The sequence below is a fragment of the Scyliorhinus torazame genome, chromosome 10, assembly GCF_047496885.1.
Source record: "Scyliorhinus torazame isolate Kashiwa2021f chromosome 10, sScyTor2.1, whole genome shotgun sequence".
Lineage (NCBI taxonomy): Eukaryota > Metazoa > Chordata > Chondrichthyes > Carcharhiniformes > Scyliorhinidae > Scyliorhinus > Scyliorhinus torazame.
Window position 1 is genome coordinate 256,672,047 of NC_092716.1, and position 24,795 is coordinate 256,696,841.

Sequence of the window (24,795 nt, forward strand, 5' to 3'; positions counted from 1 at the left end):
GCTGATTCCTGGGATGGCAGAACTGTCAAATCAGGAGAGACTAAGTCGGTTAGGATTATATTTATTAGAGTTTAGAAGAGTGAGAGGGGATCTCATAGAAACTTAGAAAATTCTAACAGGATTAGACAGGGTAGATTCAGAAAGAATATTCCTGATGGTGGGGGAGTTCAGAACTAGGGGTCATAGTTTGGATTTGGATTTGGATTTTGTTTATTGTCACGTGTACCGAGGTACAGTGAAAAGTATTTTTCTGCGAGCAGCTCAACAGATCATTAAGTACGTGAAAAGAAAAGAAAATACATAATAGGACAACACAAGGTACACAATGTAACTACATAACACCGGCATCTGGTGAAGCACACGGGTGTAGTGTCAATGAGGTTAATGTAGTTAGAGGATAAGGAGTAAACATTTTATCGAACCATAGAATTTACAGTGCAGAAGGAGGCCAGTCAGCCCATCGAGTCTGCACCGGCCCTTGGAAAAAGCACCCTACTTAAGGCCACGCCTCCACCCTATCCCCGTAACCCAGTAACCCCACCTGCCGGAGACTAAGGAGCAATTTATCATGACCAGTCCACCTAACTTTCACATCTTTGGACTGTGGGAGGAAACTGGAGCATCCGGAGAAAACCCACACAGACACAGGGAGAAAGTGCAAACTCCACACAGTCACCCAAGGCTGGAATTGAACCTGGGACCTTGGAGCTGTGAAGCAACAGTGCTAGCCACTGTACCACTGTGTAGGACTGAGGTGAGGAGACATCTCTTCTCCAGTGGTGAATCTGTGGCATTCGCTACCACAGAAAGTAGTTGAGGCCAAAACGTATAATTTGAAGAAGGAATTAGATATAATTCTTGGGGTTAAAGGGATCAAAGGATATTGGCGGGGGTGGGGGGGGGGGGTGGTGGCAGGATCAGGGTATTGAACTTGATGATCAGCCATGATCATAATGAATGGCGGAGCAGGCTCGAAGGGCCGAATGGCCTCCTCCTGCTTCTATTTTCTATCTTTTTAATTTATTTTTTGGCTTCTGCATTTGACGCATTACAAATTTAAAAAATATATATTTATATTAAATATGTACAATAAATGGATGAAACGGTTACATTTACACGTTGTTCATTTTCGGCAACCCCCCCCCCCCACCTTTCTGCTGTCTCCGGGTCCTATCCTCGGCCCTTCCTTTCACCCTGGGGGGATTGGTGTTTGTTTTATTCTTATTGCTTTGTGAGCGGTCCTCTGGTCCCCCTGTCGGTCTCTCCCTGGGTTCTTTCTTACTTATTAGCAGACCCAGGTGGGAGATACGTAATCATTAGTGCGTCGTTGGCGGGCAGGCTGGTGGTGTTTGGTTGATGTGTATGCACCGAACTGGGATCATTAATAAGGTGCTGTCGTCGATCCAAGATCTTGACTCACATCATCTAATTAAAACGGGTGGTGGGGTTTAATAGTATTTTGGATCCCAGGTTGGGTAGGTCGAGTTTGAAGTCTCTGAATCCATCATGGGTGGCAAAGGAGATATTGGCATTCATGGAACAGATGGGGGGGGGGGGGTGCAGACCCGTGGAGATTTAAGTTTCCAAGGGTTTAGGAGTTTTCTTTTTTTCCCTCGCGCCCATCGGGGATGTTGCCAGTGACGCTGGCGCTTGCGTTGATTTCCTTGATCCTGAAAAAGGACAATGATCCCATGGAATGTGGGTTGTATCGGCCTATTTCGCTGAGTTGTTAGATAAGGTGTTGGCAAAGAGTTTGGAGCCCTGCCTACCTGGGGTGATTTTGGAGGAGCAGACTGGATTTGTTAAGGGTCAGTTCTCGGCCAATATTACGAGGTTAACATAGAAACATAGCAAATAGGAGCAGGAGGAGGCCATTCAGCCCTTCAATTATGAGCATGGCTGATCATCCAACTCAATAGCCTCATCCCGCTTTCCCCCATATTCTTTGATCTTCTTCGCCCTAAGTGATATATCTAACTGCTTCTTGAAATCATACTCGGCGGGATTCTCCGTTCCTGAGACTAAGTGTTGACACCGGGGTCGGATTCGTGGAGTTCTACGACAGCAAAACTGGCGGCACACCCGGACCAATTCAGCGGCTGTTGAGGGGCTAGCACCAGCGCCACGTGGAACACGATCGAATCCAATGAGAAACTGTGTTGGATCCGCAGGGGTCGGGATTTACACTCGAGAGGCTGACATGCTGCAGCATTCCACCCTCCACACACACACTCATCCCCGGCAACAATATAGCACTGCTTGCACTGGAGCGCACCCATCCCGTTGATGGTTCAACTCGGGCCAGAGAGTATCTAGGAGGAGTGGCCTGGCGGGGTACCCATAAGACCCGTGGCGCTAGGTTCAGAGTGGGCAGTTAGCGGCGTGCACAGTTGCATGGCAGCCTGCGGTAATGGTGTTCCGTGGCCGTCCACCCCAACCACAGCCAACCTCCTTTTTAAAAAATGTATTTTGTACCAAAGCATGTGTTAAAAACAGAGACAAAACACACTCCACAAACTCACAGTCCACAGTTTGTACAATTTTCCCCCTTTTTACCACCTCCCCTCTCCCTCCTCCCCCCCTCCCCTCCCGCAACGAACAGTTCCTCAAACACAGTCATGAACAACTCCCACTGTGTCTCCAAGCCCTCTGCTGACCCCTCAACTCAAATTTAATCTTTTCTAACCGGACAAAAATCGTACAGACCCCCCAGCCAGGCCGCCACCCCAGCAGCGTATCCGACCTCCAATTGAGCAAGATCCGCCAGTGGGCAATTCGAGAGGCGAAGGCCACAGCATCGGCCCCCTCTCCCTCCAGCAGCTCCGGCACTTCTGATATCCCAAACATCGCCACCATTGGATCCGGCCTGACCTCCACTCCCACAATCTTAGATAGCGTCCCAAACACCGTTTCCTCATACCTAGCCAGCTTCACGCATGTGCGCACATGATTCGCGGCCCCACACTTCTCGCAGTCATCGCCCACCCCGTGGAAGAACCCACTCATCCTCCCCCAGGGTCATATGTACCCTGTGCACCATCTTGAACTGAATCAAGCTCATCCTTGCGCAGGAGGAGGTTGAATTCATCCCTATGCATCGCCTCGCACTATAGTCCCCAGCCTATTTCCTCCCCTAACTCTTCAACCTATTTGATCTTAATCCTCACCATCTGTACCCTCGTCGCTCTCCCAACCACCCATACATATGCCCAATCCTATCCTCTCCCAACTTCTCCGGGAACAGCAGTTGCTCCAATAAGGTGTACTCCGACAAGCTGGGAAACGCTCTCCACTCCTTCTGCGCAAAGTCCCTCACCTGCATATGTATAAATTCACTCCCCCTCGGCAACTCAAATCTCACCCTCAACTCATCCAGACTTGCAAACTTCCCTTCCAAGTACAAGTCCTTCACCCTCACCAGCCCCCCTTCCCTCCACTTCCCATTAATCCCATCCTTCTCCCCCGGATTAAACCTGTGATTCTCGCACAGCGGTGTCAACACCGACATCCCCTCCAACTTAAAGTGTTTCCGCAGCTTATTCCACACCCTGACCGTCGACTGTATCACCGGGCTCCCTGTATACTTCCCCGGAGCTAGTGGCAGCGGGGCCGTCACCATATACCTCAGACTGGAACCGTAACAGGACTCCGCCTCTACCTTGACCTACTCCCCACCCCCTCCATTGCCTCACCTTCTCCACCTTCACTGTCTAATATGCAGCAGGTTCGGGAACATCGACCCCCCCTTTCTGCCTCTGTGTCTGCAGCAGGGTTCTCTTTACCCTCGACATCTTCCCTGCCCATATAAACTCCAGAATCACTGTCTCCAGTTTCCGTAAGAAGGCCTTAGGGAGCAAGATTGGGAGGGTCTAGAAAATAAACTGGAACCTTGGCACCACATTCATCTTTACCACCTGCACCCTCCCTGCCAGTGTCAGTTGTAATGTACCCCATCTCTTAAAATCCCCCCCAATCTCCTCCACCAATGTTGTCAAAATCCACTTGTGCGTCGTAGCCCATTCCCTCGTCACTTGAATCCCCAAATACCTGAACCTTTCCCCAGCTACCTTGAATGGCAACACCCCCAAATTCCCGTGATCCTACCCATACTCTCCAGCGGGTCCGACACAAACAACAACAGGTCGTCCACATACAGCGACACCGGTGCTCCCTACTCCCCCTCACAATCCCCTGCCATTCCACTGACCCCCTAAGGGCCATTGCCAGCCCGAACAACAGCGACAGCAGACACTCCTGCCTCGTACCCCTGTACTGTCCAAAACTCAATGAACTCATCTCCTTTCTGCATACATTTACACACAACAGACGCATCCAGGCCACAAACTTCGGGCCAAACCCAAACCTATCCAAGATCTCAAATAAATACATTCACTCCACCCGATATGCATCCATCGAGACAATAACCTCCAGCACCCGCCATACTGACGGAGTCATGACCACATTTAACAGCTTCCTGATGTTACGAGAGAGCTGACTGTCCTTTACAAAACCCGTTTGATTTGCAGCAACCACCCCGGCACACATCCCTCCATCCTCCCCGTCACTAACTTAGTCAGCACTTTCACATCAGTGTTCAACAATGAAACCTGCCTGTAAGACCCACACCCCAACAGATCCTTCCCCTTCTTCGGGATTAGTATGATCGACACCTGCATCAGTGTCTCTGGCAGCTCCCCCTGCTCCAACGCCTCGCTAAACATCCCCAACAAATCGGTGCCAACTGTAGCTGGAAAGCTATCCGACCCTGGAGCCTTCCCAGACTTCACCCACCTAATGCTATCAATCACCTCCCTCAGCCCCAGCAGCACCCCCGAGCCTGCCCCCACTCCACTTCCAACCGTCCCGTATCCCTTTCTTCACCACCCGGCTCGACCCTGTACAGCTTCACATAATGCCCCCTGAACACCACATTTATCCTCCCCAGCTCAGTCCTATCTCCCCCTTTGTTCGCACCGTTAGAATTTCCCTGGACGCATCCTGCCTTCCCAGCTGGTGGGCCAGCACACGGCTCGCATTCGCTCCGTATTCATATTGCACCCCCCTCACCCTCTGTAGCTGCCCCACTGCCCTTCCCATTGTCAACCTATTGAACTGCCCCTGCAACCCCTTCCTCTCCGCCAACAACTCCTCAGTGGGAACCCCTGAGCATCTCCTGTCCACCTTGACTATCTCGTCGAACAACCGGCGATGCTCCTCCCTCCTCCTCCTATCCCTGTGTGCCTTGAACGAGATAATCCCCCTCGGACCATTGCCTTTAACCCCCCCAGAATGTGGCCGCCGGCACTTCCCCATTCTGATTCATCTCCACGTAATCCCAAATAGTCGACCCCTTCTCTGCCAAGAGACCCGAATCCAGCCTCCATCCCAGCTTCGGCACTTGCCCCGAGCTGAGCCTCACCTCCAGCCAATGCGGCGCGTGACCCAAAATCACAATATCCACATACTCCACCCCCACCATCTCCATCAACACCGCTCGGCTCACCACAAAGAAATCAATTCTCGAATACACCTTATACACGTGTGAGGAGTACTCCCTCCACCTGCCCCCAGGTTCCATGGATCAACTATTTAACACATTTCATAAACCCTCCCAACTCCTTCGCCATCCTCAACCTTCCCATTGACTTGGTGCTTGACCTGTCCATCCTCCTCTCCATCATACATAATCAACTGGTGCGTATCCAAGTCCGGGATCGTTCCCAGTAAACCCTTCACAAACCCCACATCATTCCAATTCAGCACATATCCATTGACTAGCACCATCGGTGTCCGCTCCAGCACCCCACTCACTATCACATATCTACCCCCCCGGATCCCGCACTTCCTTGGCCCCCACAAACCCCGTCCTTTTGTTCACCCTCCACGACTTCGAGTCAAACCCTGAGTGAAATACTTGTCCCACCCATCCTTTCCTCAGCCCATCCTGATCCTTCACCTGGAGGTGCATCTCCTGTAAAAAGATCACCTCCGCCTTCAAGCTCCTCAGGTGTGCAAAAGCCCGAGACCTCTTAATCGGCCCGGTTAACCCATGGATGTTCCACATCATAATTCTTACCAGAGGCTTATTCCTCCACTCCCCTCTACCGTCTGCCATCATTTTTGAAAGCACAAGTGAACCTCGCAGTTGCGAATTCCCCCCGGTGGATGCGGAGGATTATGGAGACTCTGGAGAGTAGTGGGTCAGGCCCGCTAATGATATGCCAACGGTGTTTACTGTACGTGCGGAGTGGAATGCATTGGCACCGCTATCGAGGCACCGGAGCATTGCGATTTTGCTGTCAAAACTGATTCTCCACCCAATTGCTTTTCGCGATTCCAGCGTCGGCTGACGGAGAATCCGCCCACTATGTTTTGGCCTCAACTACTTCCTGTGGTAACGAATTCCACAGGCTCACCACTCTCTAGGTGAAGAAATTTCTCCTCCTTCCAGTCCTAAATGGTCTACCCCGTATCGTCAGACTGTGACCCCTGGTTCTGGGCACACGCCAGCGGGAACATCCTTCCTGCATCCACCTGTCTAGTTCTGTTCGAATTTTAAAGGTTGCGATGAGAGCCCCCCTCATTCTTCTGAACTCCAGCGAATACAATCCTAATCTCTCCTCATACGTCAGTCCTGCCATCCCAGGAATCAGTCTGGTAAATCTTCGCTACACTCCTTCTAGAGCAAGAACATCCTTCCTCAGAAAAGGAGGCCAAAACTGCACACAATACTCCAGGTGTGGTCTCACCAAGGCCCTGCATAATTTCAGCAAGACATCCCTGCTCCTGTACTCGAATCCTCTCGCTATGAAGGCCAGCATACCATTTGCCTTCTTTACCGCCTGCTGTAACTGAATGCTTACCTTCAGTGACTGGTGTAAGAGGACACCCAGATCGCAATGCACATTCCCCTCTCCAGATAACAGTCTGCCTTCTTGTTTTTGCTACCGAAGTGGATAACCTCGCATTTATCCAGGTTATACTACATCTGCCTTTCACTTGCCCATTGTCAAATGTTGTGTTGTCTCCCTCTTCAGGGACCGAGCCAGAGGTGATTATTTCGATGGACACGGAGAAGGCGTTTGATCGGGTTGAGAAGATCAAGTACACCTTGAGGGGGTCAGCGGAAGGGTTCTACTCGAGGTGCCAGCAAGGGAACCGATTACCATCAGCTGTTGGGGGGGGGGGGGTTGTCTTTTTATATTTTTTATTCCGGTTCTGTGTTCTCTATGGCGGTTGAAGGGGGAGGGGAGAGGGGGACTGGGGGATTGGGTGGATGGAACTTTGGTATTATACGTTTTTTTTTGTTATAATGAAAATCTTGTTTGAATAAAAATATCTCAAAAAACTAATATAAAATCTATAATTAAAAAAGAGTATCAGTAATGGTGGGGAGGATATGTCCCCTTGTAGGCGAAACCAGAACCAGAGGACACCATCTCAGACTAAAGGGACGATCCTTTAAAACAGAGATGAGGAGGAATTCCTTCAGCCAGAGGGTGGTGAATCTGTGGAACTCTTTGCCACAGAAGGCTGTGGAGGCCAATTCTTTAAAACAGAGATAGATAGGTTCTTGATTAACACGGGGATCAGGGGTTATGGAGAGAAGGCAGGAGAATAGGGATGAGAAAATATCAGCCATGATTGAATGGCGGAGCAGACTCGATGGGCCGAGTGGCCTAATTCTGCTCCTATGTCTTATGGTTTTATGGTGAGCATGAAATTATTGGATTGTTACTAAAACCCATCTGGTTCGTTAATATCCTCTGGGGACAGAACTCTACCATCCCTATCCAACCTGGGACGAAAATGCGATTCCAGACCCACAGGTTGACATTTAGCAACCCTCAGAAGTGGAACAGCAAATCACCTGGTTAAATGTTTAAAACAATGTCTCACCATCACCTTCTCTGCAGCAAATAGGTGATGGGCATTAAATGATGGCCATATGGTGCTGCATGTGAATGATTTTTAAAAAAAGCCACAATGAATAAGCATAAAAATGGTGCAACGTGGAGGAATGGTCTTGTTGCAGCACTTTTTAAAAGGACTGCATTAACAACATGTTTCATAATCCAGGATTTTCTCTTTTTTTTTAAAACTTAAAGTACCCAATTCTTTTTTTTTTCCAATTAAGGGGCAATTTAGCCTGGCCAATTCACCTACTCTGCACATCTCTGGGTTGTGGGGGTGAGACCCACGCAGATACGGGGAGACTGTGCAAACAAACTCCACACGGATAGTGACCTGGGGCCGGGATCGAACCCGGGTCCTTGGTGCAGTGAGGCAGCAGTGCTAACCCAGGATTTTTCTTAAAATGGGAGTGCTGTTTTGCAATTTGTTCACCAAATTATGTATTCAGCTGATGCCTCATTTTGCATGAGGGACTGTTTATTTCTTTTCTGCAAAAATTCCAACAGCCAATTGTACAGTAGATTAAAGCAGCCATTTCTCTAAATTATACTTCAGTGACAGCTGTTTGCTTTAAAGTAATCTTTGTTGAATAATAAAACACTAAGTCAGCTCACAGATGTGACAAGAAATAATAAATATTAAGATAATCACACATTGACTAAATCCACATTTTTCAATACTTGTCACATTCCTTTAAATTGACATTAACAGGCACAGAAAGGGCTATATAAATGTTCTTTCCAAAATTGACTAAAACAAATCCCACAATAATTATTTACAGAAAAAAATGTATAAAAGATCAAACTCTAAATAAAGCCTGAAATGTTGTATCGCACTTGAGACACACAGCAAGCACTACACACCACAGACTTGGAAAATCAACTGGTTTAGAAATACATAAAGACATAATTACCAGCAGTATTTTTCTTTTTGTCAATTTGTGAAGGGTGTGCTGTTCAAAGTGAAGGATGGTGGTACTGAGGAAGGAAACGTTTTTCAAGCAGTAACAGTCAGGAAGAGTTCCCACGCCAGATTCCACCTGGTTAACTCCTCCGCACTCCTTCCAACAAAACTTCAAAAAGAGTTTTACAAGACCAGCCACTGGCCACCAAAGTGATATGATTCAGTCATCCTGTGGTCTCTGTGATGAAACTGCCAATTTAGTGCCAAATTTAGAGCAAAGAGCTGAGGCTACGAAACTCATTTTTCAGAGGAGACTTGCAATTGATTCGTCAGAGATGGATTTAAACTCGGCTGTTAGTGAAAGGCCAGTATCAAACTTTTTAAGAACATCTCATATTCATGCTTCTTAACGTAGAATAGATAGAATTGGTGTTGTATATATGAAGTTTAAGAGATGGTTCAGACAAGACCAAAATTGTACAACATTTTAATGCTCAATGTTTTTCAATAATTTACCAGTCAACAATAAGATGATTTGTTAAAAAAAACTCTTTTACAGAAGGTGTAAGCATTAATTCCATTGCTGATCGTTCCCTCATGTAAACTATAGCAGGTTTACTAACTAGAACCAGGAATACCCTTGCTTATGGATCCTCCACATTCATGAATTACTGGACACTGCATTATTAGTCTGATACACTGCTGGCAACATGGTAATGAAAGCTCCTGTCATTTACCAACAAAAATAAACTTGTAATACTGCAAGTCACATGTCATAAAGTGGATATTCCTTCAGGTTATACATTACTTGACTTCCTGACGTGTGGCACCATAGCGTAAAGAAAAATAACAAACACATAAGGCATGATTGCATTCTTGAAACAATAAATCTCTTGACAACTTGCTGTAAAAGAAAATATGCAATGTGACGTATGGGAGAAGGTTATTATAAGCAAGGGAGCGTGCAGATTGTAAAAGAGTGTGAGCCTCTGTATACATGATTGAGCCTTTCGACAAAGTGCAAAAACGGGCCGAGTCCCTGTGCTCCATTTTAATTAGCCCAACAGAAGCTAAATTCAGCCACCAAGACAAAAGCTGTTTCAAGAATAGCCAAAAATAATATTCAGAACTCTTATCCTGTGAAAGAAAATCTGTTCTTCTGCTCATATTACTTGAACGTCTTTGTAGATGGTGTGAGTGAGCTTTAAACCATGGAGTCTCTTAAACAAGTCAGATATATGACAAGAGTTTTGAATATCTCATGTCAAAATGCTGCAATTGCGTTCTTAAGAACCAAAGATTTAGGCCATTAAAGTACTGATATATGCCAGGACTCACTTAAAGTTGCATGTATGCAGAGAAAAGGCGATAAAAACGATTAACTGTTCAACTCAAGGGCACCAAACCTTGGCTCAGTGGTAGCAGTTTTGTTTTGCCTCTTGGAAAACATTTTAATGCTCAATATTTTCCAATAATTTACCACTCAGTAATAAGATGGTTTGTTGAAAATAACTCGTTATGGAAGGAGTAAGCAATAATTCCATTGCTGATCCCTCCCTCATGTAAACTACAGCAGCTTTACTAACTCAAGCCAGGAATACCTTTATTGTCACAAGTGGACTTACATTAACACTGCAATAAAGTTACTGTGAAAATCCCCTCGTCGCCACATTCCGGCGCCTGTTCGGGTACACAGAGGGAGAATTCAGAATGTAAAAATTCACCTAACAAGCACGGCTTTTGGGATTTGTGTGAGGAAACCGGAGCACCCGGAGGAAACCCACGCAGACACGGGGAGAACGTACAAACTCCGCACAGTGACCCAAGCGGGAATCGAACCTGGGACCCTGGAGCTGTGAAGCAACAGTGCTAACCACTGTGCTAATGTGCCGCCATACTGCACCTGGTATTCCCAGGGGGTCTCCCATCCAAGTACTAACCAGGCCTGAGTCTGCTTAGCTTCCAAGATCAGTCGAGATTGGGCGTTTTCAGTTTTCAGACTAGTATGGCCATAAGCAGACTGATGGATCCTCCACATTCAAGAATTACTGGACACAGCATTATTAGTCTGATACATTGCAGTCTATATGGTAATGAAAGTACCTGTCATTCACCAACAAAAATAAACTTGTAATGCTACACATCACATGTCATGAAGTGGATATTCCTTCAGGTTATGCATCACTTGAAAGTGTGGCCCTCCCCAGTGTTGTTACGACACCCTGGGTTAGTGCATGGTCAATTCCTGCCCCACTTGACCCGGAGTCACAATGCAGCTGAATTCACCAATAATTCTTAGAAAAATACCCAAAGTCTTTGGCCCCTGGCTGCCCAATAATTACAGACACCTGGGGCGAAATTCTCTGGTATCGGCGCGATGTCCGCCGACTGGCGCCCAAAATGGCGCAAATCAGTCAGGCATCGCGCCGCCCCAAAGGTGTGGAATGCTCCGCATCTTGGGGGGCCGAGCCCCAACCCTAAGGGACTAGGCCCGCGCCGTACGAATTTCCCCCCCGCCAGCTGGCGGAAAAAGCCTTTGGTGCCCTGCCAGCTGGCGCAGAAATGACATTTCCGGGCGGCGCATGCGTGGGAGCGTTAGTGGCCGCTGACGGCATTCCCGCGCATGCGCAGTGGAGGGAGTCTCTTCCGCCTCCGCCATGGTGGAGACCGTGGCGATGGCGGAAGGGAAAGAGTGCCCCCACGGCACAGGCCCGCCCGCGGATCGGTGGGCCCCGATCGCGGGCCAGGCCTCCGTGGGGGCACCCCCCGGGGCCAGATCACCCCGCGCCCCCCCCCAGGACCCCGGGGCCAGATTGCCCCGCGCCCCCCCCAGGACCCCGGAGCACGCCCGCGCCGCCTTGTCCCGCCGGTAAGGTCGGTGGTTTAATCTACGCCGGCGCGACAGGCATTTTAGCAGCGGGACTTCGGCCCATCCGGGCCGGAGAATCGCGGGGGGGGGGGGCCCGCCAACCGGCACGGCGCGATTCCCGCCCCCGCCGAATCTCCGGTGCCGGAGAATTCAGCAACCGGCGGGGGCGGGATTCACGCCAGCCCCCGGCGATTCTCCGACCCGGCGGGGGGTCGGAGAATCCCGCCCCAGGTTTGTAAGTTTAAACACAATTACATCGAACATAGAACTGCAAAGCACAGTACAGGTCCTTCGGCCCACGATGTTGTGCCGACCATTTATCCTAATCTCAGATCAACCTAACCTCCACCCCTTCAATTTACTGCTGTCCATGTGCCTGTCCAAGAGTTGCTTAAATGTCGCTAATGACTCTGACTCCACCACCTCTGCTGGCAGTGCATTCCACACACCCACCACTCTCTGTGTAAAGAACCTACCTCTGACATCTCCCCTATACCTTCCTCCAATCACCTTAAAACTATGTCCCCTTGTGACAGCCATTTCCAGCCTGGAGAAATCTCTGACTATCCACTCTATCCATGCCTCTCATCACCTTGTACACCTCTATCAGGTCACCTCTCTTCTTTCTTCGCTCCAATGAGAAAAGCCCTAGCTCTCTCAACCTTTGTTCATAAGACATGCCCTCCAGTCCAGGCAGCATCCTGGTAAATCTCCTCTACACTGTTTATTTATAACAAGAACTATAATGAAATATGCAGCAATTACAACTGGTTAACTATTATCCAACTCCTAATCCCCCTCTTTAATTTCCCCCCAACCTCTACTCACACACAGAAGACAGAAAAATACAGAGGGGAAGAAAGGGGTTAAAAAATCATAAGTAAAAGGAAAGAGTCTTTAGGCGCGATCTAACCAAACAAAAACGGTGTCTGTTCTGGGCGAGAATCGAGAGGTCAACGGCCCGCTATCCATCGGACCTCAATGGGAACACCCCGCCGAGGTCGCACTCAGCCACATTTCCTGCAACTCCTGTCTGTTCCTCATCGGCCACAACATTGGTTTCCTTCTCCTCGAACAGCGCCAGCTCATACAGCCGCAGGGCAACCCCCCAGGGCTGCGACGACGAGCAAGAAGGCCACCATTGCTGCTTGAATTACAATATCCATTATATGCAGAGGGTGAAAGGCCGACATGCTAGCATGGTGCATACCCCCCGTGCCCAACCATGTCCAATGGGCTACATGGTGGCCCAGTTGGCATTGCGGGCTCTGCCTCCAAATCCACTCCCCCCCTCCCCATCTCCACACCCCTGGCCCCGTCAGCCCCCCCCCTCCCCACCCAGCCAGCCCAGCCAGTGCCCTGCACGGCAGCCCTCAGTCATGCCTCTCTGGTCCTACCTCCTCTCTCTCCCTCATCAGCCACGACATCGGTTTCACGATTTTTCAACCGCACCGTCGGGAATTGGACCCATCGATGGCAGAGAATCGTGGAGGCCCCGGAGAATACCGGGTCAGGCCCGCTAATGATATGCAAACGGCGTTTACTGAACACGTGTTCTGGAATGCACTGACAGCGCAGTCGAGACGACGGAGAATTGCGATTTGACATCAAATCGGCGCCTGCCGCGATTCCGCCATCGGAACTGATTATCCACCCAAACACGTTTCACGATTTCGACGTCGGCCGACGGAGTATCCCGCCCCTTTTCTTTGTGAGTCTATGATTCAAACTGAGCTCCTTGGATCTCTGCAAATCAGTCCACTCAGCCAAGATCCAATCAGCACTTGTTACAAGACTGTTCTCGCCGAAAACTTCTCAATTCCTCACTCTCTCGGTTTCTTGACTGAAAGGTACCTGCCCAGCAATATGGCAGTAGGGTAGCACTGTGGTTATAACTGCTACCTCACAGCGCCAGGGATCCAGGTTCAATTCCGTCCTTGGGTCACTGTCTGTGTGGAGTTTGCACTTTCTCGCCGTGGGTTTCCTCCGGGTGTTCCGGTTTCCTCCCACAGTCCAAGATGTGCTGGTTAGGTGGATTGGCCATGCTAAATTGCCCCTTAGTGTCCAGGAATGTGTGGGCTGGGTTACGGGATTATGGGGTTGGGGCGGGTGTACATGGGTAGAATGCTCCTTCGAAGGGCCAGTGCCGTCTCGATGGCCGAATGGCGTCTTTCTGCACAGTGGGGATAGTAACCACCCATGGATCAAAAGTGACAATGGCAAAGTAAAAGAAAGGGGAAAGAACGGAATAAACAGGAAGTATCCTGCATAAAGAAAAATAACAAACACATAAGAAACAATAAATCTCTCTACCTCTTGGTGTAAAAGAAAATGTGTAATGTACGAATGGGAGAAGGTTTAGGGTGGATTGGCCATGATAAATTGCCCTTAGTGTCCAAAATTGCCCTTAGTGTTGGGTGGGGTTACTGGGTTATGGGGATAGGGTGGAGGCGTTGACCTTGGGTGGGGTGCTCTTTCCAAGAGCCGGTGCAGACTCGATGGGCCGAATGGCCTCCTTCTGCACTGTAAATTCTATGATAGTCTATGATAATCTGAGGGGTGGTCTTTTGAATGAAGTCCCAGCTTCTCCCAGAGGTGTATATGATAGATCTGATGGCAATGTTTATCCGGAAGAAAGGGACATATCCCAGTGTTTCAGCAAACAACCAACTCCTCCACCAACCGGAAACTGATTTCCTGTAATTTATCCCACTGCTCTTTAGAGCCTTGCTGCCCACATACTCACAGCCTCATTTCCTTTACTTTCTAATAGAGACCTTACTCTAGAAGTAGCTCATTTCCAGTGAGGCACTTTGGGACATTGTAAAAGGAACTTTATAAATGCAAGTTTTATTTTCTTAACTCTTGCTCTACTGACATAATTCCCATTTGTTCAATTTACTGACAGGTTATCTGACCAAGTGACACGTTCGCTGTTGTGCAATGCATCTTGGGCATTTTTTGTTTCTAAGGCTGAGGCCGGCCATCTGTTCAAATGTCTTTGCCACGCCCTCCGGTCGTGGTATGTACGGAGAAGTTGCACGTGAGGTGGCTCCTGCCACCTGTACTTTATTTTTAGTCTTTTTCGCCCAGTCTCTGGAAGTATTTTTGCCTAAAATCCCAACTGATCGATGGTATAAGGCAGCCACATTAGGGAAATGCCTAGAAAGACTAAGGCAAAGAAAGTTTAAGACAGAAGTTCGTCGGCGGATTTGGACGTTTCTCGGAGCTCTTTGGTGGAGAAAATGGCGGAGGCTGCTTCCGGGACTCCGATCAACGAATGACCGGAATGGTAAACATGTTGTAGGCTCAATGGAGCGGATGTGGGGGAGGGAGGACCAAGCCGTTTTTTGCACCCAAGGGATACGGATATTTTTTTCTTCCTATGTCTACTAAGTTAACTCACAGACTGACTTTTTTTGCGGTGCGTTGGTCTCTCCTCGCCCGGGTAAAGAAGGTGGGATATTCGATGATTGTGATTTCGGACCGTGTTCCACATTTTGTAGATTTGGCCCTAGGGTCAGGTCCCTCCCAATACCCGCCATGGAGATTGGATACGGTGTTGTTGGCAGACAAAGGATTTTGCGAACGTATATTCTCTGCCATTTGGGAGTATATCGGATTCAATAAAAGTGAGGCTATCTCGCCATCTAGTCTGTGAGAAGCCCTTGAGATGGTTATCAGGGGGAATATAATTTCCTCCAAAGCGCATATGGTAAGGGCTGCGGGGGTGGAGCGGCAGAGGCTGGTGGACCATCAGTACTCACTCGCCTCAACCCCGGTGTTGCTAACGAGTAGGAAAAAGCCGCAACTGCTCATGTCCGCATTAATGCGTTGAACTCGGGGTATTTTCCACTGAATAGCGGTATGAGGTAGGAATGGGCATTGTCTCCACTTCTATTTTCTTTAGCAGTGGAACCAGTGGCCATAGCAATACAATTTTATAGTAAGTGGAAGGGGATAAGTCGGGGAGGGAAGGAACGCAGGCAGCGAGATTCTCCATCGGCGAGATCCTCCAGTCCACAGGCAGCGCACCCACACCCACGGGTTTCCCCGTGCCGGAAAACACGGCTGGCGGACCAGAGAATTCCTCTTTGTTATATTATGGACCCAGTCTACACTATGGGTGAGATAATGAAGCTACGGGGGTTTAGAACATGAGAGGGAAAGGATCTGGAAAGTTTGGGGACTTGTTCATGGGGGAGGGAAGATTTGCTCATTTTGAGGAGTATCGGAAGAATTTCATCTCCCTGAGATCTATTTGTTTAGATACTTCCAGATACGTGGGCCAGGATTCTCCGATCCTTCGTTGGGCGGAGATTCCCCGGATATCGGCGCGAATCCCACCCCGCCGCCGGCTGCCCTATTCTTCGGCACCGTTTTTCGAGGGTCGGCAGGATTCCCGCCATGCCGGTCAGGGGCCATTGGCAGCAGCCCCTCCGGCGATTCTACGAACCCCGATGGGCCAAGTGGCCGTCAACGTTTGGCCAGTCTCGGGGAGGCGCTGGTAGAAGAGTTGAAGGGTAAATGGGAGGAGGAGCTGGGGGAGGAGATCGAGGAAGGTCTGTGGGCTGATGCCCTAGGTAGGGTTAATTCCTCCTCCTCGTGTGCCAGGCTCAGCCTGATACAATTTAAGGTGGTCCACATAGCGCACTTGACGGGGGCGAGGTTGAGTAGGTTCTTTGGGGTAGAGAACAGATGTGGAAGGTGCTCAGGGAGCCCGGCGAACCATGTCCATATGTTTTGGTCATGCCCGGCACTGGAGGGGTTCTGGAGAGGAGTGGCGGGAGCAATATCTCAGGTGGTGAAAGTCCGGGTCAAGCCAAGCTGGGGGCTAGCAATATTTGGAGTAGTGGACGAACCGGGAGTGCAGGAGGCGAAAGAGGCCGGCATTCTGGCCTTTGCATCCCTAGTAGCCCGGCAAAGGATCTTGCTAATGTGGAAGGAGGCGAAGCCCCCCAGCGTGGAGGCCTGGATAAATGATATGGCTGGGTTCATAAAGTTGGAGAGGATTAAGTTCGCCTTGAGAGGGTCTGCGCAGGGGTTCTACAGGCGGTGGCAACCGTTCCCAGACTATCTCGCGGAGCGTTAGAGGAAGGTCGGTCAGCAGCAGCAGCAACCTTGGGGGGGGGGATGGTGAGACGACGACGTCCTGGGAGGGGGTGGGGGGGTACTGCCTGGGAGGGTGGATGAGCAAGAGATAACATGAAGGGTTGGGGAAACTGGCACGTATGGGTGAGGGCCAGTGTACAAAGCTGTGTAAATATATCATTTTGCCATGTATATATCTTGCTCTGCGCGATTTCTCGTTTTTTTTTGTTTAGTGGGGTGGGGGGGGGGTTATTGTTTGTAAGGGAGAAAAATTGTGTTAAAAAACTTTAATAAATATATTTTTAAAAAAAAACTTTTGGCCAGTCTCACCGGAGTGAATTACTCACCTCAAACACCGGCGGGACCTGGCAGGTAAGTGTGCGGGGGTGGGGGAGGATCCGGCCCCGGGACCTGGCCCGCGATCGGAACCCATCGATGGGCAGGCAGGCTGGTTTCGTGGAGGCCTTCTTTCCTCCGCGCTGGGTCCCTGTAGGGCTCTGCCATCTTGCCTGGGGACTGAGGCGGAGAAGAGAACCCCCGCGCATGCGCGGAAATACACCGGTCGGTCCGCGCATACGCGAACTCACGCGGGCCCTTCGCCGCCGGCTGGAGCGGCGCCAACCACTCCAGCGTCAACCTAGCCCCCTAGAAAGTGGAGGTAAGTGAAGGATTCCTCACTTTCGGGGGTAGTTGACGCCGGAGTGGTTGGCGCCAGTTTTCCCGACGGTGTGGGGATTTATCCCCATTATTGGAGAATCCCAGCCCCCTTTGGAGAAAGACTTTCCCTTCATTTCCTCTGGCACCACCATCATCCCTGCGGAAGAGGATTTTATCTTTGGCCGGGTCTGTGGGGCGGATTATTTGAGGTATTTGTGGTCACATCCTATCAGCAGAGTCGGCCCCGTTGGATGAGGTGAAGGTAAAATGGTAGGCAGAATGGAGTCCTTTTCTGGATGAGGAGGTGTGGAGCGAGGCTCTTTGCAGGGTCAGCTACACGTCCTCCTGTGCTCGGCTTAGTTTAATCCAGTTCAAGGTTGTCCACGGGGCTCATCTGACCCAGGCAAGGATGACTGTTATTTTCAAGGGCAATGTTCTCAGGGACCACTTAATCATACTCATATGTTCTGGTCATGCCCCAAGTTGTTAAGCTTTTGGGTATCATTCTTTAACACCATGTCAGAGATGCTGACTGTCAAACTGGAGCATTGTCCAATTGGAAGGGGGGGGGGGAGTAGGATTGGATGCTTTATGGTTTACGCTAACAAAAGAGAACCTCCCCCTGTTGTCACCTGTGGGGGAGCGGATAGTCTCAGTGTGCTGTACACTCGGGCAAAGCTTCGTCAGGAGAACTTGCTCTTCTTTTGGGGGCGTGCTTCTGTAGCACTGCTCGTGGGGGTCCCACACCCCTGTTGTAGTATATAATTCCCCTGTGTTTTGGGTGTCACCTCCTCCTCCCCCCTCCCCACTTCTTTTTCCCCCTTCTAGCTCATCCTTCCCCCTCCCCAGTTGCTGGTCACAAACAGGTCCTCGAAGAGGCTGGTTAATTGCCCCCATGTGTAGTGGAAGCCCTCCTCCCATCCCCTGATAGCTAAAATGTATTTTCTCTAGTTTCAGGAATTCCGCTATGTCGTGACCTTGGGATGCGCTGCCGATCACCATCCGAGCATGAGTCTCGGTCGGGCAGTCGTGGAGGCGAAGGCCAGGGTGTTGGTTCTCCCCATGAAGAGCTCTGGCTATTCCGAAACCCCGAAAACCGCCACTAAAGGGCAAGGTTACACCCTCACCCCCATGACCCTGGGCATGGCCTTGAAAAAGTGATCTAGCACCCAACAAGCTTGGGCCGGGGCCGGGACATGTGGGTGTGGTTGGCGGGACCTCTCTGGCACGTTCGTATTTATGCTCCACCTCTGGGAAGAACCCATTCATGCGTGTCCTGGTCAGGTGTGTCCTCTGGACCAACATTAGTGGCATTCGGCTCAGCCCTGTGCATGAGGAGGTGGAGTTCACCCAATGTAATGCCTCGATCTAGCGTCCTCCCCCTATCTCCATGCCCAGTTCTTCCTCCCACCTTTCACGTGACTTGTTCAGCCGGGCCCTTACCCTCCTCTAACAATCATCCGTATATGTTGGCGCACTTACTGATCCCTAATTCAGTCTGTCCAATATGGTGTGCCCGGGTGACGGGGGAACGTTGCGGTCTGCTTGCGGAGGAAGTCCCGAAGTTGTACGTACCGGAGCTCGTTCCCTTTCGGGAGCTGGAGCTTCTCTGTTAGTTCACCCAGGGTCGTTATTCTACCGTCTATATATCGGTCCCTTACTGTCAGCACCATTTCCTCCTTTTTCCATGTTTTGTAGGTGGCTTCTATTTTCGCCAGGATAAATCGATGGTTTTTGCAAACGGGGGCTACCGCAAACATTTCACCAAGTTTGAAATGCCTAGCACTGTTCCCTCACAGCGCTGAGGTCCTGAGTTCGATCCCGGTCCCGATCATTGTCCATGTGGGGTTTGCACATTCTCCTCGTGTCTGCGCGGGTCTCACGTTCACAGCCCGGATAGGTTGATTGGCTAAATTGCTCCTTAATTGGAAAAATGTCAAATAAATAAATAAATAGAAACACCGCGGACAAGAGTGAGGGAGTTATGATGAACTTTTATAAAATATCGGTTTGGCCTAGGTTAGCACAGTGGTGCAGTGGTTAGCACTGCTGCCTCAAGGCCCTGGGTCACTGTCTGTGCGGAGTTTGCACATTCTCCCCATGTTTGCGTGGGTTCCGCTCCCACAACCCAAATGATGTGCAGGTTAGGTGGAGTGGCCACGCTAAATTGCCCCTTAATTGTAACAAATGGATTGGGTACTCTAAATTAAAATATATCGGTTTGGTCTCAACTATAATATTTTGTGAAATTTCACGCACCGTACTTCAGGAGGAATGCAAAGGCATCCCAGGAGGTGTAGAAATCATTTACAATAATGCTCCGAGCAATGAGGGACATCAATGACGTGGGTAGATTGGAGAATGCGGTTAGAAATCCTCCTGTGCTCTAACTCTTCCTTGATTATGTCGGTTATGAAATGAGCTGTATCGATGCAAGATTCTTTTTACTTTCCTTTTAATCCTACAGATGTCCCTGCAGAGAGCTCTCTTTCCCAATAATTAGGAACAAATGCATCAAGAGCAAGTAGAAGAGCACTTCAATTAAGGTCAGGTAAGATTATGAAGTTGGCCTTTGAGTCACTTAGAAACTAAGTAAGGCACCATATGAGAATTAATCACTGAGCTTTGCTCTGCTTAACTCAGAATCGAGGGGCCTAATTGTTAGGGAGCAATCACAGACACAGCAGGCTACAACAGGGGCCACCCAGTGAGGCTTCTGGTTACAAACTGCCCCTGGGCCATTTCCCCAAGCAGCCAATAGACAAATGATCTTGGTCAAGATCTATTTATACCTATGGTCGAAGGCATCAGGAAAGAGTGGATTTGCCTGGAGGAATCCTCCTGACGGCACACCAGTGAAGTGATGGGCAACCTGGGCCAGTGAGTGGGCCGCGTGAGTGGTTCTCCATCATCTCAACAGGCCACAAGGTTGAAATTGGGCTTGTTCACGAACTATGACCCCCATCAGTAAGAGTAAATACATTGAATACATGCCAAACATTTCAAAAAGAGTTACAGAAAATGCTTACTCATTTATATATTAATAGAACTTTCATCAACTTTAAATGGTAAAACCAAAAGAGATATTTACACTTTAGGTGCAGAGGGAGCACACGGCTCTCACAGTCAATGTTGTGAGCAATCAGCACTTCCTCACTTTACTTGCCCTCTCTTTACGTGCGAATCCGTTCAGTCAAACCGGTCGGAAAATAACTACACAACCTTGAAAGAGCAACATCCTATTGGCCATCCAGCTTCAAAAACCCACCCACTGTCCTTAATTGGCCAGCAAGCCTGCCCTCTGGCCAGTAATTGGCCAATCTGGTAAGATCACTGTCAGGTGACAGTTCCCCACAGCCGTTTGGCCCCTATTTGGCCACGGCAGGAGGATTCTGTGGTGTTTTTTGTGTTGCTAATGTTCAGGATGGATTCTGGACGTAGTTTACACAACGGCCACAAAGCTAAGTTAAATTAACACAGCTAAATTTTATTACACTACTTACTATACAGTTCAAATACTATTCCTAAAGCTAGCAATATTACAAACTATAATCACAATGTACACTATACTAACACCTATCTCACACACACTCTCTCTACTTGTTCCCTACTCCCCTCCTACTCTCTCTATCCTTCTCCTGCCTTCTCCCAGAAATCTGAGAGGCATTCCTTTTGATAGGTCTGCTCCATTGCTCCTTCTGGTGGTAGGATAAAACATTACATTAACTCTCAATGTGCTGGACATTATACACAATGTCACAGGTTCCAAAGCCTCCAGCAAAAATCCTGCCAAGATGTACACATCAAGTTCAGCATCTCCAAGCACTGAATCAGGCATTATCCCATAAAGCATTAAATACAGATTCATGACCAAACTCACATTTGGAAAGACTTTTTTTTAAACGAGCTAAATGCCAATGGGAATACCCATGCTGGGGGCGCTTTCAGAACATGAAAGTCCATTCTTAATCCCAAATAGTTGTATGCTTACTTTCAGTGAAACAAATACTATGCTTTAGTATGCAGTGTTTCTTAGTTAGAGCAAAGAGTGAATTGAGATGATTGTGAAAAATTCTGTAATTAAAGCAGTTTGATCTAATTTCGTGCATTGGGGGAAAAGTTTCCATTTCACAGGAGACTGAGTAGAAGTGGTTTCTTTCACCGCTTGCTTAATAATTGGAACCACTCATTAAAAATCTCAGAACGACAAAAAAACGATTAAGGGTATAATGAGAAAATGTTACAATTCCCATGGAGACTGACAACTTTTAAAGAGATATTTGAATATCCAGCAGCTGACTGAAACGGTCATACAATAAGATTTCAAGTTTTAAGACACTTACTATAACAAACCATAAGCAATATTAACTAAACACTATTCAGGAGGCAAATTATACTTTAAACTGGAAAAAGGTTCCCCAATTAATTTGTAAAATGCGCAATCGTCTCGCCCACAGTCATATCTTTACTCTGTTCCTTAAATGAACATTTCAGTCTCCAGGAATCAGTCCAAAAAAAACTATTCTCAGTTCCTAAAGGCTTGACTACATTTCTAGCCGGAAAATGTTTAATCCCCAAACTGCTTTTCATAGTGAGAGCCACCCTGGAGATTCGTCCCTCTAACCAAAGCCAGGTGAATCATCCATTTTTGTTTAAATCATCACGACCTTGGTCCCATCAATCCAAGTGGGAGCTCCCATCGCATTCTCCATGGTGAACGATAGAGACTAGACTGCCTCTGTTTTTCTGTTCTCTCTCTCAGGTTCTTGCACATTGAACCCCTATCGGAGAGGTTCAGGGATATTGGAAAGAAACCTGTAAAACAATAATAATTTGGCTTACTATGGACTCTTCCCCTCTCAAAGCCCATCTCCATTGGAACATGAATCGCATGGGCCATGTATCCAGGTAGAAATGCTAATTAGCTATCCTGAAGACCCCCAATTCCATTCTAACTTTGAACTAAATAGACAACTTAAAGTATAACTGTTTATGGAACCTAATATTCAAACAACTCCCTGTGAGTCTTGGAGACTAACAGTCTGCCCACAGTCATTATAGATGCCCTTGCAATTGTCTACAGGTGTGAAATTTTGCACCTTCTTCCCAGTAAACAGTCTGGGTCCCACTTTAACAACAAAGTCACTCAAACTTGTTTCTGGGCAGGACTCAGAACAAATCGCAGGACCCCCTTCATTCCTCTGTTTTACCTTCAATTATAGAGACAATCCCAAAACATAATCATATAAACTTTGTTTTTGTAACAATATAATCAGATGGATCAGCATTAGTGAATTGCTGCTCTCAGTTTTCCAACCAAGTGCAGACCAGGAGTTAAGACTAAGATCCTTTGAGAATGTGTGTTAAAATGCAAAACATTATGCTGTATAAAAATGCTATAAACAATTAACTTCAGTCAGAAAAAAAGTACGTGAAAACAATCTAAATTTTTCAGAAAATTGTGTAAAATGAAGGGAGTGAAGAATGGTACAGATTCCTACTATTTCATAAGTGTGGGCTCACTATTTCACAGGTGTGGGCTCGTTTTGAGGTTCCCGTGGGAGATCTACCTTCTTGTTATCACATTCCCCTTTGTGAGTCAGCAGGATTGTAAATTGTCGAGCCAAATTCACGACTACCCTCATTTCCAGTAATGTGACTTTTCGTTTTAGCATTTAGCTGCCCATAATCAGCACCCAGCATCTATTATTTTGCATCAAGACAAAATTTTGCATCAAAATTTCCAAACGTTCAGCAAATTAAGATCCTGAGTTGGTCAGGTACTTGTCACACTGGCCCACTTACCCTTCTCCAGATAATCCTAATCAAAGCAAGCAAAGTCATCCCAGAGGAGGTTCGGGAATACAACATGAAACTACTACTTCTGGTAAAGATCAGAAGATTCTCTAAGTTTGGACCCCAAAGATAGAATTACAGAGAAATTACCACATATTAATAGACCTTTGGGCGTTAGAAGACCAAAATGGTGCCTATCCTTCAAGTATGCAGTAGTTTTAATTCCAAATGTCTGCATTATTTCTCTCTTTATCATATTTTTCTTCAACCACCTACCCAATCTACTCTTAAACATTGACACAATCTCTGTTTCAATTACCAGTTCTGGTTGTGCATTTCACAGTTACACACCCTCTGATCTCTATCCTAAATCTTTTGCATCTAACCTTTTGATTAGATCCAACAGAAAATTTGCTAACCACAAATCTCTCGCCATGTTGTAAACTGAATATTCTATTGCAGGGAATATTACTTGACATGCAAGAACACAAAGGGAAACAAATTGAAGGGAAGTTTCTAAAAAATCTCCACTTGGTTTAAAAGAAGTGAAGGATACGGCTTTCGGAAATCACCGCCACTCTCACAGCCAACAATATTAATTTTCAACCTTAAAAAATTCCTCAACCAAATCCTGGGAGGAACTAAGTTCCTATACATATGCGTATTGGGCAGGGTTTTCTGCGCCCCCGGCAGCGTGTTTCATTGCGGAGGAAGCAGCCCACCATTGGCCAGCGGCGGCGCCGTCTGGACCCCCACTGCCAATGGGGTTTCCTGTTGTCTCCACCTTCCACCACCAGGAAACCCATGGCAGAGTCTGAGATCATGCACCAAGAGATTCAAAACCAGCTTCTTCCCCACTCTTACCAGACTCCTGAGTGGCCCTCTCTACAGTTGTAGCACTATATTCCGTATGCTTCATCACCTGGTCTCAAATCCACCTCCCCACCTGTTCCCCATATCCCTTTAACCATTTTTTATCAGAAAATGTAAATCTCCTTCTTGAAACCATTTCATTATTCCGATTCCCCCGCACTATGGGGCAGCGAGTTCCATAAATTCATCACCCTCTGCGAGAAGTAGTTCCTCCTCATCTCAGTTCTAAATCTACCGCCTCTCAACCTATATCTGTGATCTCTCATTATACATTGCCCCACATGGGGGTACATTTGGTCTTCGTTTACTTTATCAATCCCTTTTAGTATTTTATATACCTCGATCAGATCCCCACTCATCATTCTAAACTCCAGCGAGTATAAGCCCAAACTGTTTAATTTCTCCACATACATCAACCTTTTCATCCCCGGAATCAATCTGGTGAACCTCCTCTGAACTGCTTCCAATGCCACCACATCCTTCTTCAAGTAAGGAGACCAAAACTGGGCACAATACTCCAGATCTCACCAACACCCTGTACAATTTCAATAACACTTTTCAATTTTTATATTCCAGTCCTTTTGCAAAAAATGCGAACATCCCATTTGCCAAGGCCCATTTATTCCTCGGAATTTCCCAGTGTCAGGCCATTCATTGAATACTTCCTTGCAAAGTGTATCATCGTACACTTT

The 24,795-nt window shown here is 48.0% G+C and overlaps 1 protein-coding gene and 1 pseudogene across 1 annotated transcript in view; both read right to left on the minus strand.

Moving 5' to 3' along the window:
- nav2a (neuron navigator 2a) overlaps positions 1–24,795 on the minus strand; it is a 1,224,858-nt gene that overhangs the window by 770,355 nt on the left and 429,708 nt on the right. The gene's annotated exons all lie outside the window — the stretch shown is intronic.
- On the minus strand, positions 10,709–10,834 carry LOC140384977 (5S ribosomal RNA; annotated as a pseudogene).